Source organism: Tamandua tetradactyla, chromosome 6 (assembly GCF_023851605.1).
Source record: "Tamandua tetradactyla isolate mTamTet1 chromosome 6, mTamTet1.pri, whole genome shotgun sequence".
Lineage (NCBI taxonomy): Eukaryota > Metazoa > Chordata > Mammalia > Pilosa > Myrmecophagidae > Tamandua > Tamandua tetradactyla.
Genome location: NC_135332.1, coordinates 18,511,240 through 18,531,588, shown reverse-complemented (window position 1 = coordinate 18,531,588; position 20,349 = coordinate 18,511,240). Strand labels below are relative to the sequence as shown.

At 40.0% G+C, this 20,349-nt stretch overlaps 1 pseudogene; it reads right to left on the bottom strand.

Moving 5' to 3' along the window:
• Positions 1–13,238: 13,238 nt before the first annotated feature.
• On the bottom strand, positions 13,239–20,074 carry LOC143686578 (importin subunit alpha-3-like; annotated as a pseudogene).
• Between the last annotated feature and the right edge of the window lie 275 nt (positions 20,075–20,349).

Sequence of the window (20,349 nt, the reverse complement as noted above, 5' to 3'; positions counted from 1 at the left end):
ACCCATTATCTTACCCTCTTTCTAACTCCTGTTGGTCTCTGTTACCAATGACATATTCCAAGTTTATTCTCGAATGTCCGTTCACATCAGTGGGACCATACAGTATTTGTTCTTTAGTTTTTGGCTAGACTCACTCAGCATAATGTTCTCTAGGTCCATCCATGTTATTACATGCTTCATAAGTTTATTCTGTCTTAAAGCTGCATAATATTCCATCGTATGTATATACCACAGTTTGTTTAGCCACTCATCTGTTGATGGACATTTTGGCTGTTCCATCTCTTTGCAATTGTAAATAACGCTGCTATAAACATTGGTCTGCAAATGTCTGTTTGTGTCTTTGCCCTTAAGTGCTTTGAGTAGATACCTAGCAATGGTATTGCTGGGTCGTATGGCAATTCTATATTCAGTTTTTTGAGGAACCGCCAAACTGCCTTCCACAGTGGTTGCACCATTTGACATTCCCACCAACAGTGGATAAGTGGGCCTCTTTCTCCGCATCCTCTCCAGCACTTGTCATTTTCTGTTTTGTTGATAATGGCCATTCTGGTGGGTGTGAGATGATATCTCATTGTGGTTTTGATTTGCATTTCTCTAGTGGCCAGGGACATTGAGCATCTCTTCATGTGCCTCTTGGCCATCCGTATTTCCTCTTCTGGTAGGTGTCTGTTCAAGTCTTTTTCCCATTTTGTAATTGGGTTGGCTGTCTTTTTGTTGTTGAGTTGAACAATCTCTTTATATATTCTGGATACTAGACCTTTATCTCATATGTCGTTTCCAAATATTATCTCCCATTGTGTAGGCTGTCTTTCTACTTTCTTGATGAAGTTCTTTGATGCACAAAAGTGTTTAATTTTGAGGAGCTCCCATTTATTTATTTCCTTCTTCAGTGCTCTTGCTTTAGGTTTAAGGTCCATAAAACCGCCTCCAATTGTAAGTTTCATAAGATATCTCCCTACATTTTCCTCTAACTGTTTTATGGTCTTAGACCTAATGTTTAGATCTTTGATCCATTTTGAGTTAACTTTTGTATAGGGTGTGAGATACGGGTCTTCTTTCATTCTTTTGCATATGGATATCCAGTTCTCTAGGCACCATTTATTGAAGAGACTGTTCTGTCCCAGGTGAGTTGGCTTGACTGCCTTATCAAAGATCAAATGTCCATAGATGAGAGGGTCTATATCTGAGCACTCTATTCGATTCCATTGGTCGATATATCTTTCTTTATGCCAATACCATGCTGTTTTGACCACTGTGGCTTCAAAATATGCCTTAAAGTCCGGCAGCGTGAGACCTCCAGCTTCGTTTTTTTTCCTCAAGATACTTTTAGCAATTCGGGGCACCCTGCCCTTCCAGATAAATTTGCTTATTGGTTTTTCTATTTCTGAAAAATAAGTTGTTGGGATTTTGATTGGTATTGCATTGAATCTGTAAATCAATTTAGGTAGGATTGACATCTTAACTATATTTAGTCTTCCAATCCATGAACACGGTATGCCCTTCCATCTATTTAGGTCTTCTGTGATTTCTTTTAACAGTTTTTTGTAGTTTTCTTTATATAGGTTTTTCATCTCTTTAGTTAAATTTATTCCTAGGTATTTTATTCTTTTAGTTGCAATTGTAAATGGGATTCGTTTCTTGATTTCCCCCTCAGCTTGTTCATTACTAGTGTATAGAAATGCTACAGATTTGTGAATGTTGATCTTGTAACCTGCTAATTTGCTGTACTCATTTATTAGCTCTAGTTGTTTTGTTGTGGATTTTTCTGGGTTTTCGACATATAGTATCCTATCGTCTGCAAACAGTGATAGTTTTACTTCTTCCTTTCCAATTTTGATGCCTTGTATTTCTTTTTCTTGTCTAATTGCTCTGGCTAGAACCTCCACATGATGTTGAATAATAGTGGTGATAATGGACATTCTTGTCTTGTTCCTGATCTTAGGGGGAAAGTTTTCAATTTTTCCCCATTGAGGATGATATTAGCTGTGGGTTTTTCATATATTCCCTCTATCATTTTAAGGAAGTTCCCTTGTATTCCTATCTTTTGAAGTGGTTTCAACAGGAAAGGATGTTGAATCTTGTCAAATGCCTTCTCTGCATCAATTGAGATGATCATGTGATTTTTCTGCTTTGATTTGTTGATATGGTGTATTACATTAATTGATTTTCTTATGTTGAACCATCCTTGCATACCTGGGATGAATCCTACTTGGTCATGATGTATAATTCTTTTAATGTGTTGCTGGATTCGATTTTCTAGAATTTTGTTGAGGATTTTTGCATCTATATTCATTAGAGAGATTGGTCTGTAGTGTTTTTTTTTTTGTAATATCTTTGCCTGGTTTTGGTATGAGGGTGATGTTGGCTTCATAGAATGAATTAGGTAGCTTTCCCTCCACTTCGATTTTTTTGAAGAGTTTGAGGAGAGTTGGTACTAATTGTTTCTGGAATGTTTGATAAAATTCGCATGTGAAGCTGTCTGGTCCTGGACTTTTCCTTTTAGGAAGCTTTTGAATGACTGATTCAATTTCTTTACTTGTGATTGGTTTGTTGAGGTCATCTATTTCTTCTTGAGTCAAAGTTGGTTGTTCATGTCTTTCCAGGAACCCGTCCATTTCATCTAAATTGTTGTATTTATTAGCATAAAGTTGTTCATAGTATCCTGTTATTACCTCCTTTATTTCTGTGAGGTCAGTGGTTATGTCTCCTCTTCCATTTCTGATCTTATTTATTTGCATCCTCTCTCTTCTTCTTTTTGTCAGTCTTGCTAAGGGCCCATCAATCTTATTGATTTTCTCATAGAACCAACTTCTGGTCTTATTGATTTTCTCTATTGTTTTCAATTTCATTTATTTCTGCTCTAATCTTTGTTATTTCTTTCCTTTTGCTTGCTTTGGGGTTAGTTTGCTGTTCTTTCTCCAGTTCCTCCATGTGGACAGTTAATTCCTGAATTTTTGCCTTTTCTTCTTTTCTGATATAGGCATTTAGAGCAATAAATTTTCCTCTTAGCACTGCCTTTGCTGCGTCCCATAGGTTTTGATATGTTGTGTTTTCATTTTCATTCGCCACGAGGTATTTACTAATTTCTCTTGCAATTTCTTCTTTGACCCACTCGTTGTTTAAGAGTGTGTTGTTGAGCCTCCACGTATTTGTGAATTTTCTGGCACTCCGCCTATTATTGATTTCCAACTTCATTCCTTTATGATCCGAGAAAGTGTTGTGTATGATTTCAATCTTTTTAAATTTGTTAAGACTTGCTTTGTGACCCAGCATATGGTCTATCTTTGAGAATGATCCATGAGCACTTGAGAAAAAGGTGTATCCTGCTGTTGTGGGATGTAATGTCCTATATATGTCTGTTAAGTCTAGCTCATTTATAGTATAGTAATATTCAGATTCTCTATTTCTTTACTGATCCTCTGTCTAGATGTTCTGTCCATTGATGAGAGTGGTGAATTGAAGTCTCCAACTATTATGGTATATGTGTCTATTTCCCTTTTCAGTGTTTGCAGTGTATTCCTCACGTATTTTGGGGCATTCCGGTTCAGTGCATAAATATTTATGATTGTTATGTCTTCTTGTTTAATTGTTCCTTTTATTAGTAGATAGTGTCCTTTTTTGCCTCTTTTAATTGTTTTACATTTGAAGTCTAATTTGTTGGATATTAGTATAGCTACTCCTGCTCTTTTCTGGTTGTTATTTGCATGAAGTATCTTTTCCCAACCTCTCACTTTCAACCTATGTTTATCTTTGGGTCTAAGATGTGTTTCCTGTAGACAGCATATAGAAGGATCCTGTTTTTTAATCCATTCTGCCAGTCTATGTCTTTTGATTGGGGAATTCAGTCCATTAACATTTAGTGTTATTACTGTTTGGGTAATGCTTTCCTCTACCATTTTGCCTTTTGTATTATATATATCATATCTGACTTTCCTTCTTTCTACACTCTTCTCCATACCTCTCTCTTCTGTCTTTTCATATCTGACTCTAGTGCTCCCTTTAGTATTTCTTGCAGAGCATGTCTCTTGGTCACAAATTCTCTCAGTGACTTTTTGTCTGAGAATGTTTTAATTTCTCCCTCATTTTTGAAGGACAATTTTGCTGGATATAGGAGTCTTGGTTGGCAGTTTTTCTCTTTTAGTAATTTAAATATATCATCCTGCTGTCTTCTAGCTTCCATGATTTCTGCTGAGAAATCTACACATAGTCTTATTGGGTTTCCCTTGTATGTTACGGATTGTTTTTCTCTTGCTGCTTTCAAGATCCTCTCTTTCTCTTTGACCTCTGACATTCTAACTAGTAAGTGTCTTGGAGAACGCCTATTTGGGTCTATTCTCTTTGGGGTGCACTGCACTTCTTGGATCTGTAATTTTAGGTCTTTCATAAGAGTTGGGAAATTTTCAGTGATAATTTCTTCCATTAGTTTTTCTCCTCCTTTTCCCTTCTCTTCTCCTTCTGGGACACCCACAACACGTATATTTGTGTGCTACATATTGTCCTTGAGTTCCCTGTTCCCCTGTTCAAATTTTTCCATTCTTTTCCCTATAGTTTCTGTTTCTTTTTGGAATTCAGATGTTCCATCCTCCAATTCACTAATTCTAGCTTCTGTCTCTTTAAACCTACCATTGTAGGTATCCATTGTTTTTTCCATCTTTTCTACTTTGTCCTTCACTCCCATAAGTTCTGTGATTTGTTTTTTCAGTTTTTCTATTTCTTCTTTTTGTTCAGCCCATGTCTTCTTTATGTCTTCCCTCAATTTATCGATTTGGTTTTTGAAGAGGTTTTCCATTTCTGTTCGTATATTCAGCATTAGTTGTCTCAGCTCCTGTATCTCATTTGAACTATTGGTTTGTTCCTTTGACTGGGGCATATTTTCAATTTTCTGAGCGTGATCCGTTATCTTCTGCTGGCGTCTGGGCATTTAATCAGATTTCCCTGGGTGTAAGACCCCACAGGATGAAAGATTTTTCTGTGAAATCTCTGGGCTCTGTTTTTCTTATCCTGCCCAGTAGGTGGCGCTCGCGGCCCTCATCTGTCTGCAAGTCCCACCAGTACAAGATGCTGCGGCTCCTTTAACTTTGGAAAACTCTTGCTATGGGGGGGTCACCAGCCGAAGCGGCATGGGGAAGTGCCAATCCGAATCTCCCAGCTGGCCCGGGGGTCCGCGTGCGGGGAGTGTCGCCGGCCCCCGTGGCTTGGGGGAAACGCCTATCCAAATTTCCCAGCTGGTCCGGGGCACCAAGCGTGGCGGGGCGGCGCGAGCCGCCGCGGCTTGGGGAAGTGTCTATCCACCGTTCCCAGCCGGACCAGGAAGCCACCTGTTTGGAAGGGACCCCAGTCGCCATTCTCCGCGGCTTGGGGATCTCCGATCCAATTCTCCCAGCTGGTCCGGGGTGTCACGCGTGGGGGGTGGGTGGCAGCCACCGCGACTTGAGGGGACCGCCTGTCCAATTCTCCCAGCCGGCCCAGGAAGGAGGGAAGGAGGGACTCCGGCCGCCTGCCACCCCAGCCCGGGGAAGCCCGCGCCCCTTGGTGACCTCACCGGAGCGGGTTCTCCCAATCACTCAGTCGTTCCAGAATGGGGTACGCTGTCTTCTTGGTCTCTGTCGTGGCTCCAGGAGCTGTTCTGAATCATTTCTACTTCTCTAGTAGCTGTTCTGGAGAAGGAACTAAGACCCGCGTGTCTTACTAAGCCGCCATCTTCTCCGGAAGACCCTCTTTTTGAATTTGAGGTCTCAGGTCTCATTGAGTTCTTGTCCAGGGCTTAACAGGGCTAAATATTCTTGACAGGAATATCCCTCAATAAGGTACCTTGTCCTTAACTTTTGGTTTTGTTCACAGCACTTTTGCTGATGCTTTACATGGGACCCTCAAATTCTAAGGAAACTGACCAACTCCCCCTATGACTTTTATATTTAAAAATTATAAGGTGAAGAATAACAGCTACTTAACTAGACTTCCGGAGAAGATGGCGGCTTAGTAAGACGCGCGGGTCTTAGTTCCTCCTCCAGAAAAGCAACTAAAGAAACAGAAACAATACGAAACAGCTCCCGGAGTCACGACACAGACCAAAAAGACAGCGTACCCATTCTGGAACAGCTGAACGGGCAGGGATAATCTGCTGCGGTGAGATACCCGAGGGGCGCGCGTTTTCCCGGCCAGGGCGGCTGGCGACTGGGGTCCCCTCCACGCACGTGGCTCCCCGGTCTGACTGGGAACGTTGGATAGCGGGGCCCTCCCGTCACGCTTGGCATTTCGGGCCAGCTGGGCAATTAGGACCGGCACTCTCCCAAGCCGCGGCAGCCAGCGACCCCCGCCTCCACGAGCGTTTCCCGGGCCGACTGCCGTGCAGACAGACGAGCGCCACGAGCGCCACCTACTGGGCAGGAAAAGAAAAACAGAGCCCAGAGATTTCACAGAAAAAGCTTTCAACCAGCCGGGTCCCACACCCAGGGAAATCTGATCAAATGCCCAGACACCAGCAGAAAATAATGGATGACGCTCGGAAAATTGAAGATATGGCCCAGTCAAAGGAACAAACCAATAGTTCAAATGAGATACAGGAGCTGAGACAACTAATGCTGAATATACGAACAGAAATGGAAAAACTCTTCAAAAACCAAATCAATAAATTGAGGGAGGACATGAAGAAGACATGGGCTGAACAAAAAGAAGAAATAGAAAATCTGAAAAAACAAATCACAGAACTTATGGGAGTGAAGGACAAAGAAGAAAAAATGGAAAAAACAATGGATACCTACAATGGTAGATCTAAAGAGACAGAAGCTACAATTAGTGAACTGGAGGATGGAACATCTGAATTCCAAAAAGAAACAGAAACTATAGGGAAAAGAATGGAAAAACTTGAGCAGGGGATCAGGGAACTGAATGACAATATGAAGCGCTCAAATATACGTGTTGTGGGTGTCCCAGAAGGAGAAGAGAAGGGAAAAGGAGGAGAAAAACTAATGGAAGAAATTATCACTGAAAATTTCCCAACTCTTATGAAAGACCTAAATTTGCAGATCCAAGAAGTGCAGCGCACCCCAAAGAGAATAGACCCAAATAGGCGTTCTCCAAGACACTTACTAGTTAGAATGTCAGAGGTCAAAGAGAAAGAGAGGATCTTGAAAGCAGCAAGAGAAAAACAATCTGTCACATACAAGGGAAACCCAATAAGACTATGTGTAGATTTCTCAGCAGAAACCATGGAAGCTAGAAGACAGTGGGATGATATATTTAAATTACTAAAAGAGAAAAACTGCCAACCAAGACTCCTATATCCAGCAAAATTGTCCTTCAAAAACGAAGGAGAAATTAAAACATTCTCAGACAAAAAGTCACTGAGAGAATTTGTGACCAAGAGACCAGCTCTGCAAGAAATACTAAAGGGAGCACTAGAGTCAGATACGAAAAGACAGAAGAGAGAGGTATGGAGTAAAGTGTAGAAAGAAGGAAAATCAGATATGATATATATAATACAAAGGCCAAAATGGTAGAGGAAAATATTATCCAAACAGTAATAATACTAAAAGTTAATGGACTGAATTTCCCAATCAAAAGACATAGAATGGCAGAATGGATTACGACCCAGCAATACCACTGCTAGGTATCTACTCAAAGGACTTAAGGGCAAAGACACAGACGGACATTTGCAAACCAGTGTTTATAGCAGCATTATCTACAATTGCAAAGAGATGGAAACAGCCAAAATGTTCATCAACAGACGAGTGGCTAAACAAACTGTGGCGTATACCTACGATGGAATATTATGCAGCTTTAAGACAGACTAAACTTATGAAGCATGTAATAACATGGATGGACCTAGAGAACATTATGCTGAGTGAGTCTAGCCCAAAACTAAAGGACAAATACTGTAAGGTCCCACTGATGTGAACCGACATTCGAGAATCAGCTTGGAATATATCATTGGTAACAGAGACCAGCAGGAGTTAGAAACAGGGTAAGATAATGGGTAATTGGAGCTGAAGGGATACAGACTGTGCAACAGGACTAGATACAAAAACTCAAAAATGGACAGCACAATAATACCTAAGTGTAATGTAACTAGGTTGGAACACTGAATGAAGCTGCACCTGAAATATGGTGTTTTGTTTGTTTGTTTGTGTGTTTGTATCTTTTGTTTTTGTTTTTTTCTTTTTCCTTTTTATATATATATATATTATTAGTATTATTATTTTAATTCTCTTCTCTATATTAACATTCTATATCTTTTTCTGCTGTTTTGCTAGTTCTTTTCCTAAATCGATGCAAATGTACTAAGAAATGATGATCATACATCTATGTGATGATACTAAGAATTACTGAGTGCATTTGTAGAATGGAATGATTTCTAAATGTTGTGTTAATTTCTTTTCTTTTTTTGATTAATAAAAAAAATTAAAAAAAAAAGAATAACAGCTACTTAACTAAATGGCAGAACATCACTAAGGATAGCAGAATTACAATGATCCTTATGAGGAATTTTTCAGCTGAATGAGGTTACTCATTTTTTAGAAATGCATTTGAAAAAGTGGGCTCCTGAATATAGCAGAAAGCATACAATATTTTTTTCAGCTGTATGGTAAGATGTCAAAAAACTTCAAGACTCTAAAATACCTTCTTTAAAGAACTCCTTAAGAAATAGAATGAGAAATTGAAAGCTCAAACCCTTAATGCCAGCTAGCACTAAGCTTGCACCTCTCCTACCCAAACTGCTCCTTCTCTTTATCCACTTTTACCTGAATATTTTCACTCTACTAACACATTAAGTTACCCTTCCTCTAGATGAAGAAGTTAAGCAATTGTATTTTAAAGTTAGATCCTCTGAAATTACTAAAGAATCACCATTATGAATGGTGAATTATGAGCTGAAATCAAGAAATTTTCCAAGCCACCGGAAGGTGGCTTGGAAATTCTATGAGGAATTTAAAATAATTATAGGAGGCTAAAATTCTTGGCTTTAAGATAATTTCCATTAATACTAGTTGTCCCAGGGAAGCCAAAAACTGATGCATAAGGCAGACAATAAGGTCCTGGTGAAGATATTCAAACCCTGCCCTCCATATCTCTATCCTACTGTTTGTCCTTGGGTATGAAATGTATTAAAAATGTCAATTTGTTTGCTAAAAGCCATTCAAAAAGTTTTTCCATCCTACTGTGATTGATCAACCATTCCAATTTCTAAATAACAATCCTTCTAAATAACATCCTTCTAAAAAGATGAATCTGTGATAGATTTTGAGACTCAATTAGCAACCCTTTTTCCAAAATACTCAGGATTTAAAGAAAGAACTGTGGCTATCCAGGCTAATTAGTGGCTGTATTTGGAAATGGCTTATTTCCTTAATAATAGGGACTTACAGAAAAAAAACAACAAAGAATAGTTTGGGAGACAATAGATGAAGCTGAAACCTATAGCTAAGTCAGAATATTTTGAAAGATTCAGACAAAAAGCAGAGAACTGACAAACTCATGTTCTTTCACCTAAAACAATTTCAAGGACACAGACTTTGAGGGACCAATCAAGACTTTCAAATTGATTACAATTTTAAGTCCAGAAATCAAACACCCAAAGTTCCTAATTTACAATCAGCATGGCCATTTTAAGAGCGATTGCCCTAGGCAAAATGAAAAACAAGAAAACCAAAAAAAAAAAAAACAAAAAAAAAAACCTACCAAGATGTGGCAATTTAAAACTACTGTGTACCCCCAGAAAAGCTATGCTCTTTAATCCTGATTCAATATTGTTGGGTGGAACATTTTGATTAAGTTATTTCCAGGGAGATGTGACCCAACCAATTGTGACTGGAAGTTGTTGATTAGGTGGTTTCCATGGAGATGTGTCTTCATCCATACAGGGTGGGTTACTTCTGGAGTCCTTTAAGTTGGAGCCATTTTTGATAAAGCTTCAGAACTGCTGAGATGCAGAAGTTTTTAGATGGAGAAAGAAAATCCCCCTGTGGAAGCCCTTTTAATCTAAGAGCCAGGAAAGTAGGCAAGCAAGCAGAAATATCCATATGCCTCCTCAGCTGGCAGGGAAAACCCAAACATCATCAGCCCTTTCTTGGTTCAGTGTACCTTTCTCTGAATGCCTTAGTTTGGACATTTTATGGACTTAGAACTATAAACTTGTGACAATAAATTCCCTTTATAAAAACCAATCCATTTCTGGTATATTGTATTTCTGACAGCATTAAGAAATTAAAATATAAGGCTTCAAGAAACTCTGCTCAATGTTGACAAGGCTCCATGAACCTCAGGGGCCTCTTCCCCATAATCACTTTAAATGATTAGGTGGAAGTGAATTCAAAGGAGTATTCATCCAAACCAACCCAAATTCCCTAGACTCTTTCATTGATATTCATACATTTTGCTTTGTGAATTTCTCCCCATAAATCTCCTGGGAGGAGACCTGAATCAAAATAAGTGGTGTAATTCCCTTTTTCCCAAAGGGAGGCAGACCTTATATGCTGTTTACAAACTTTATTAGATATTGAGAAAGAGGAAATTACTCATGTCACCCATGACCTTTTATAATGGCATCCAAGTGAGCTACATAAAGTACTGACAAGGGGACAATCCAACGTATCCAATCTATACAAATACAGATAGCTATATCCATATCCATATCAAAACAGATATCCCATTTTAGCTTATCATGTATTGGAGTGGCTTGGAGGATGTACCTGTAACTGTTGACCTGTGTTCCAGTAGCCATTCTTCTTGAAGACAACTGTTTGTGATATAGCCTTTACAATATGACTGCGTTTTTTTTTCCGAAAACCTTTGTAGTCTGATGCTCTTTTATCCAGAACATGGAGAGATGAGTTACAAAAAAATGGATAAAATGTAAACAAACAATAAGGGGAATAAAGGGTAATATATATTGGGCAGATTAAAGTACTAACAATCAATGAGAGGAAGGGCTAAGGAGTATGGTGTGCATAATGTTTCCTCTTTTCTTTTTCTTTGTCCAGAGTGATGCAAATATTCTAAATATGATCATGGTGATGAACACACAAATATGTGATGATACTGTGAGGAACTGACTATATACCATGTATGGACATATGTGTATGAAGATATGTCAGTAAAAATATTCAAAAAATCAAAGTCACCATTTCCATTCAGTAAATACAAAACTATATACTTAATACCTTGTGCAGTAATGATTTTGGTCCAAACAAAACAGGATCAGAAAAACCAATAAATTCACTTTAACAATCCCCAATTTTTACAAAGATTTCCAAATGGATTAAGACAACTTTGCATAATGAGATTTAAATAATAAAATCTGAGACAAGATGAAACAGACAACAAAAATATTTCTCACACAAAATTAAAATTTCAAGGTCACAGATTTATTTCCTACCAAAAAAGTACTGAAACAAATTAGTATTTACACATTTTATAATAAAATAATGAAAAAGGTAAGGTAGGTGATAATCATAAGAATGGAATTGTGGAAATAGCATATAATTGGTAAGCTGAGAACTAGATAGCTCTAACAAGTCCTTAGCATGCACCAACTTTTAATCAGTCTTCCTCTATCAGAAAAGTTTAGTGCACAATGCATTCAACTCATTCACTTCACACAAACACCAGCACAAACTCAGCATGGAAATCATTCATTTCAATATCCTCTAATCTATAAAAATCTCCTCAAATATAATTAAAACTTCAAAGAATTCCATAAATGCATGTCAGTCCACACTAATGGTGCAAGAAAGAGGTGCTATACAAAACCATTTGGGTGTTGACACCATAACTGGGTACAGCCAGACCAGGTAAAACTAGTGAATAATTTGCTGGGTGATATAATATTTTTGCTGAAGAACCATTCATCATTCAACTGGCAGTTTAATAGCAGTGAAGTGTGTTCTCTCTCATCTTATTTTGCCACCTCCATTCCCTAATCCAGAAGATAAGCCATTGGCTGCAGGCAGACTGAAATCTGGATATGGAATTTCAGTTTCTTGTCCTCTGTTTTGTCCTGGTGTCACACATTTTTTCACATTGAGTATGGTACTTACTAACTATTCTTTGATTCGTCTTTCTCAATTCAGGAAATGGGGTCAGAGATGGTTTAAAATAAACAGTTTGCTTTGTTGCTATGGGAACTGGCTTTGGGGTCATGAGTGTCTGAACAGGGGGATACTGAGAGTCCACCTTAACACTTTTAGCCTGAAAGTTTGTGGAATCTCTATCACCTCCATCAAGAGAATTCACTGAAGATCAAAAGGAATTCTTTTTGCATCCAGCAGAGGGCTTGACATCTCCTCTAAGGACTGTAGTATTCGCCGAGCTGCTAAACTAGTCATGCCATAAGATCTTGCACTGAGTTGTTTAGCTTTCACCTGCATTATAACTGTTGGCCGAAACGGTGTACCTCGTAGTTTAGACTGTCTTCCAGGAGCTGCTGCCCCACCATATGTTGTTTTTGCAGGATAAAAAGGAGAATACCCAAGCTGATTTGTTTTAAGGATCGAAGAATTCCCAAGTGAAGAGGAAAGTGTTTGTGTTCCAAAGGCAGACAGCCTCAATGCTTGTTTTCTTGATCTGGCGGCAGTGACCTGTGGAAGTGAACGAGAACGCTCAGCCTCTGTGGACCACAGAGGTGGGACTGAAGCATTCTTCAGAGCAGCTTTATCTTTATCAGAAGCTCTTGGAAAGAAAACCGCTGTTGTTGAGCTGTTATCATTTTGAGAAGTAGAATATTCGATTTCCTTTACAAGGGAAAATCCAGAACAGCCAGTTGGCAATGCTGATGATGTGGAGGGCTGATGGTGTAAGGCAGGGGATTCCAACATGGAGAAGTTCAGATGGCTCTCCTGAAGAGAAGGCCTTGTTGACACAACTGTGTAATCTAAAGCAGAACTACCTGTTGAGGGTTCTTCTGTATTATCAACTGTTGGTGCAGGAGTGCCCTTTTCATCACTAATATTAGCGCTCTCCTCAGTGGCCTGCGTGAGACGTTCGTCTTCTCTATTTTCCAGCCCACGTGGTACCTCCCCTGTGTCTGCTGAGCACGTGCGTACATCTTCACTCCTGTCGAAGTATCTCTGCAGCCATCCTGGCACAATATTCTTAATGGAGTCTGTGAGCCTGCTGAGGATGCCCGGGTGCTGCTGTCGCTCCCGCGTGTAAGGCCGGGAAGGCCCCTGGCGGCCACGCCGTGTCCGGATCTTGCCGCCGCCCCTTCCTAGTCCTCTGGCTCTGGAGGCCATGGCCAGGCTCTACCGCTGCTCCTCTGGCCGAGACGGGGCGGGTAAAGGTGCAGGTAAGGGGCTGGGAGAGGCGGAGGCGGGACCTCGGGGCAGTCCCCCGCCAGGGCCTGGTCCTGATGTCCACCAGATAGGGGTACAGGCACCCTGGGCACCGCAAGGCTGAGAGGAGGAGTAGATTAACAGTGCGCAGTGGGAGAGGGGAGCTCTTGACTCCGGAAAGACCAAGAAGCTGCCTCCTGTCCCTTAGCTCCCCGCGGAACCCGTGTCTGTGACATCACGTCTCCATGGAGCTGCCCCGCAGAGAACACGTGGGAGGCCCCACGCGCTGCTGAGGCCCAGCTGGACCCACGGCCCTTGTGGATTCTTTTAGCGTGGCTCCGGCGGTCGCTACTGCACCTGAGGGCCCCCAGTGCTGCCTGCCCTCCTCTCCCCTCCCCTCTCCTCCCCTTTGCGCACAGCATTGCCCCCCTTCCGCGTGTCAGTGCTGTTGTGCCTATTTTGTTTTATTTTTTGCATTGGCAGGCACTGGGAATTGAAGTGGGCGTCAGGCACGGTAGGTGCGATCTCTCCCTGCTGAGCCACCATGGCCCGCCCTTTTCCGTTGTTTTTAATTAAAGTATGCACACTCTATTTTAAGCATAATTCTATTGACTACTTCATATACTACAGCCTATTGTGAACACAACTTTTTTTTTTTCAAGTCATCGTGTCTTATGCCTTATTAGGGGTATATGACCTTTAGTCACTTTTCCAATCTTTTCTATGTTAATTGTCTTTTCAACTTTTTAAGAATATTTGGCTTCCCTTCTATTCACATAAAAACAGAACCCTTCAAATTTCTTTACTGCCCACTTCTAATCAATAGTGTAATAAGTAGAATTTTACATGTAGATACCTCGGTCCCACACATGATTGCGTATTCTTTAGCACAGAGCATTCTCTTAAAAAGAAATTATGTCTCTTTCCTTAAAGTAGGACATTGTATGTTAAAACAGGTATGGAAGTGATTTTCTTATTTGGTAGTCATTTTTTACTTCCTGGTAATCAAAATCCAGACTTGTTTAATAAATTCAAGTTAGAAAAACAATTAATAATTGCAAATGGAAACTAACAATATGAGAGATATTCATATCAAACAACATATTAGAGACTTCCTGATAATACTAAGCTACATTTAGGAAACTAGAAGTCTCTCCCCTGCATATTGTGAATGACTTGACATTACTGTTTGGTGATCCCATACTTTCCATGCAGACTTGCCAGGAACTCTATTTTGTTTCAACTTTTATTGACCTACAAGGTCACTATAATTTGGGTAGCAATAAGTCATGCTAGATTCTTTTTTTCTTTAAATTTTAATGTTTATTTCCCCAAGACAGCCTAGTCTGCACAATACTTGGATAAATTTTAAAGCTAGTTTTCTGCTGCTTCTAGTTCTAAACTTTAACCATGTTTCTGATGACAAGGAATGCTGCCAAAATACTCTAGTTCAACAAAGAGTTATGATCACAAAATAATTTTTGCCCTTTCTACAGTGTTTCATAATTACCAGTTGATTTTTAAATATGAAGTAGACATAGATGCTAATGGTGGCTAATCTGGTATGTTTTGTATAGCAAACTGTTGTTCATGCAACACTTATGCTCAAAGGGGAAGGCACAGGGTTTCCTACAATGAGCCACCTTATAAAGAGTTCTTCTTTTTGTACAAATTAATTTGTCACATTTAATTTAGTGTGCATAATCTCAAAATTGAGGTATTATTCCAATTTATAAAAAACACTTGCATACCTTTTATGAAAGTTTTAAAAATAATATGTTTTCTCCCTAAAGTGGCTCAAAATAGATTGTTTATGGCTGCCTACATATAAGATAAAAAGACTCTAAAATAATTGAACAGAATAGGCATATTATTAAAGGTGTTCAAACCATTCCTTGATTTATACATCTACTCATCATGGGTCTTTATCCAGCAGCACATATGCACCAAATTCCATTTTAGAAGTTTCCATAGAAAACAAAATTTGAAAACAAGTAACATTTAAACACAGCATGGTATTCTATCACAACTGAAACTTTTTGTTTCTTCTTCTTTACAGGACTCCACAAAATCTAAAACTGAACTATGCTGTAGATTTACCTCATGCAAAGATCTTTATGTTATCTCGGAAAATGAGAAGGGTGCTTTTTAAGCACATTTTACTGCTTTATTCTATTATGGTACTTGTGTACTGCAACACAGTCTATTTTGAGGGAAACTTATGATTTTTTTCTCCTGCAAAAAATCTACACAAATTAGTTTTGATGATATGGAAAGCTTTTCATAGCATCAAATATTCATCTGGTGCAAATGCACAGGGAAACCTTCCTGAAAAGTTTTCTGACTTGAGAAACAACTAAAAAGTCATACTAGGTAAAGTAAATAAAGACAAAAATTTAAAAATGGAGGTGAGGCAAGAGAGGGGATAGAAAACACAGTTCACAGAGTCAACCATGTCTGCTACTAAACCTGTCTTTGTTTTTATGTCCAATGAACAGTAACACTTATGATCTCAATTTCATGATTTACTAGGTTTGTTTTCAACCCCCTTGTTCTAGTTTGCTAGCTGCTGGAATGCAATATACCAGAAGCGGAATGGCTTTTAAAAAGGGGAATTTAATGTGTTGCTAGTTTACAGATCTAAAGCCGAGAAAATGTCCCAATTAAAACAAGTCTATAGAAATGTCCAATCAAAGGCATCCAAGGAAAGATACCTTGGTTCAAGAAGGCCGATGAAGTTCAGGGTCTCTCTCTCAAGTGAGAAGGCACATGGCAAACACAGTCAGGGCTTCTCTCTCGGCTGGAAGGGCACATGGCAAATGCGGCATCATCTGCTAGCTTTCTCTCCTGGCTTCCTATTTCATGAAGCTCCCTGGGAGGCATTTTCCTTTTTCATCTCCAAAAGTCACTGGCTGGTGGACTCTCTGCTTCGTGGTGCTGCAGCATTCTCTGCCCTCTCTGAGTCTCTCTGAATCTCTCATTCTCCAAAATGTTTCTTCTTTTATAGGACTTCAGAAACTAATCAAGACCCACTCAAATGGGTGGAGACATGTCATCCCCTAATCCAGTTTAACAACCATTCTTAACTAAATCACATCAGTCAGGGAGATGATCTCATTACAGTTTCAAACATACAGTATTGAATAGAGATTATTCTACCTTTACGAAATGGGATTTATATTAAAACATGGCTTTTCTTAGGGGGCATACTTCCTTTCAAACCAGCACACCCCTGAAGGTGAATCAAGCTTGCATGTGTTCACATACAGCACCAAAACCACACTCACGTACACTGTCACTCCAGCCCTAGGAGTCTGCTTCATGAGTGGAGAGCCCTAGATTTGAAAGATGAACCTGGCTCTCCATGACTGTGCCAGACAATAATTCAACACTGTCCATTCACGCACTGCTTCATAGCAAGGCCTGGGCTCATTTTCCTTTGATTTATATGGGCATTGTGCTGGTTTGAAAGCATGTATGTCCCCTAGAAAATCCATGTTTTAATCCTAATCCCATTTTGTAAAGGCAGCCATTTCTTCTAATCCCTATCCAATGTTGTATCTTTGAAGCTGTAATTAGATCATCTCCCTGGAGATGTGATTTAATCAAGAGTGGATGTTAAGCTGGACTAGGTAGAGGCGTGTCTCCACCCATTTGGGTGGGTCTTGATAAGTTTCTGAAGTCCTATAAAAGAGGAAACCTTTTGGAGAATGGAGATTCAGAGAGAGCAGAGCAGAATGACAAAGCCAGGAGAAGCAGAGTCCACCAGCCAGCAGCCTTTGGAGATGAAGAAGGAAAATGTCCCCCAGGGAGTTTCATGAAACAGGAAGCCAGGGGAAAAAACTAGCAGATGATGCCGTGTTCACCATGTGCCCTTCCAGCTGAGAGAATAACCCTGACCGTGTTCACCATGTGCCTTTCCAGATGAGAGAGAAACTCTGACTGTGCTCACCATGTGCCTTCTCACTTGAGAGAGAAACCCTGAACTTCACTGGCCTTCTTGAACCAAGCTATCTTTCCCTGGATGCCTTTGATTGGACATTTCTATAGACTTGTTTTAATTGGAACATTTTCTCGGCCTTAGAACTGTAAACTAGCAACTTATTAGATTCCCCTTTTTAAAAGCCATTCCGTTTCTGGTATATTGCATTCCAGCAACTAGCAAACTAGAACAGGCATCCTATTCTCTTTTATGCTTACAAGGCTTGAAGATAACATTACTGCACTTTCCCACAATTGATACAGAGTAAGTCAATGTTCCTTCTCAGGCACTGAAGATCTGTGACCTGTAGCCCTTTTTACTTTGAACAACCTAAATAAGCGTTCATGTGAAGTTTTTGTTACATTTTGCCACTCATTCTCACTTGCACCCACTCACCATCTTGACTTCATTTGGGCATTTCCTGTGATTCTAAAGAAAATCTTCACATTTTTGCCCCAGATTTAATACAGCAGCAGATCACATGAGCCAAGCTTTTAATATATACGTGTATGTATATATATATATCAGTGCTGCATTGTAGCTAATTTCCACAACATGTTTCTAAAATGAACCCTTCTGTTGGTACATTGGCAGATGAATTGAAACCAAATATTCCACCTTTCCACCTTGTATTGCCTCTGGAACAAGGCTAGGATCTTCATCAATACCACCTTGGTAGTTAGATTCATTTGTCAACTTGGCTAGGTGAAGGTGCTTAGTTCTGTTGCTGTGGACATGAGCCAATGGTACATGAACCTCATCTGTTGCTGATTATATCTGCAGTTGGCTAGGAGGTGTGCCTGCTGCAATGAATGACATTTGAGTTAATTGTCTGGTGCCTAAATGAGAGAGCTCAATGTAGCACAGCCCAAGCAGCTCAAAATACCTCATCTCAGCACTGCACCTCAGCTGAGGCCCTTGGAGATGCAGAAAGGAATCACCCCTGGGGAAAGTCATTGGAACCCAGAGGCCTGGAGAGAAGGCCAGCAGAGATTATCCTGAGCTTTCGCATGTAAGAAAAAATCTCACATGAAAGTTAGCTGCCTTTCCTCTGAAGAACTATCAAAATAAATCCCCTTTTATTAAAAGCCAATCCATCTCTGGTGTATTGCATTCCAGCTGCTAGCAAACTAGAACATCATCCAAAGAGAAAAACTGATCAATGATCTCATAGGCCAATTTGTAGATGTCTTCATTTTCATGACTTTGAAGCTATTCAATCTTCTCCATTCCTCCACGGTCCTCTATAAGATGGGCTATCATTTCTGCCTCATTTTCAGCTATTTTTAATGTATTACTTAGTCCATCAAGTAATACTTTTTCAATTGTGCATCTTTTTTATTTTTTTCTTACATGGGCAGGCACCAGGAAACAAACCTGGGTCTCTGGCTTGGCAGGTGAGAATTCTGCCACTGAGCCACCACCCTGTGCATCTTTTACAGTCAGCAAATTGCAAAAAGATGGGATAACATTTTGTTGGATGAAGTAGGACACTGGATCTTTCCTTCCACTAATTGTTACTTATGGCCCAAGTAACTTTTTTTCTCTCTGAGTGCCCAAATCCTCCTTATCCAAAAGGTGTACTATCATTGGTATGAGGTTGGCATCAATTACTGTGTGAACCTGTTGCTGATTTTGGGCAGTGATGTTTGAGAGGGACCACACTACTTCTTTATTAATTTTTCATGGGGATGTGTCAGAAGTGCAGGAAAGTGTGAAAGCGCATCACAGTTCAAAACTACTTGTGTTTGCTCATCAGTTCCAGTAACAATATTGCCAACAGCTCTAACAGCAGCAGTTTGAACTTTTACTTCCTGGTGGCTGAATAGAGGAACCAAATAAGGAACTACTCCAGAGTCTATTACCATCTGTATCTCTTCATTGCCAGCATCAGTAAGGTAAGAGAGGGTTCAGATAGCATCTACCAATATATTTACATCTGTGTGATGAATTAAAACACAAAGGGGCTGGAAGAATCTCTTGAATAGTTTCCACTGGGGGTGGTGGGTCTTTGTGGTGACATAAATTGACCATAACACAAGTAACATTTCTTAAGAATGTAACAGGAATAGATGGACTTATAAAAGAAAGTAAAGTTTTCACAACTTCAAGACTTATGACATGATCTCTACACTGGGGTCCATCACCTATAATATTCCCAGTGCCCACACTGTTTGCCCACAGACATTTTTTTGGGGTGAATGGAGAAGCCTGAGAAGAAGTGGCAGAGCATTAGATTGAGATTGTTCTAAGGTTCCAGATGCAATGTTTGTCAGAGTCCATGTGGCTTCAAACTGTAAAGAAGGACTGTCATCTCTTTCAAGTCAATGGACAAATAGGCAATTTCCAGATTTTATTAAGTCATCAATTGGTGGATTTCTGTCACTGGATAAAAAGTTTCCTAGCAGCTTGAACTGCAATTAGCTGAATTCCTTGGTTATCACTCAAAGCATTTTAAATAGCTTCCAGAAGGGTATTTTGCACTCTGTAATCTATAATATATATCAGAGTCTTCACAGATATCTTCATGTGGTGCATTCCTTCTGTGTTCATCTCTTTTATTCTTCCTTAACTCAGCTACAATTTCATTTCATTGTCATCTCATAGTCTCCAAGTCAAGGCCTTTGTTCTTGAAATTCTTAGGCCATTGGTTGGCCAGTTTCTCATTGTCCTCCCTGGCTGGGCCTGTGACTCCTTCCCCTGCCAGGGCCCCGCGGGATCTGCCCCAACGTCGGAGCTGCAGCAACACTCCCAGCAACTGGGCCACCGCCTGAGCTGATGTGCCTGCAGCGCCACTTCTTCCTCTCTCACCTGCCTCAGCCATGGCCTTCTTCTCCTCTCCCCTCACACACTCCCTGCCCTCACCCCAGTGCCTGCTGCTCCGGCAAAGACTATGTTAGATTCTTGAGACAGCTACTAGTTACTCTAAGGTGAAAATATATAAATTGATTTTAATAAGGTATGACAACCATATTTGACTAATTTACAAAGAAGAATATGTCATAGCAATAGTAATGGGAGAGGCACCCAAATAATTAGTTGAAAATTGGTGGACAGATTCCTCTGGATATTTTCCAGGACAGAAGAACATTTGGGTGC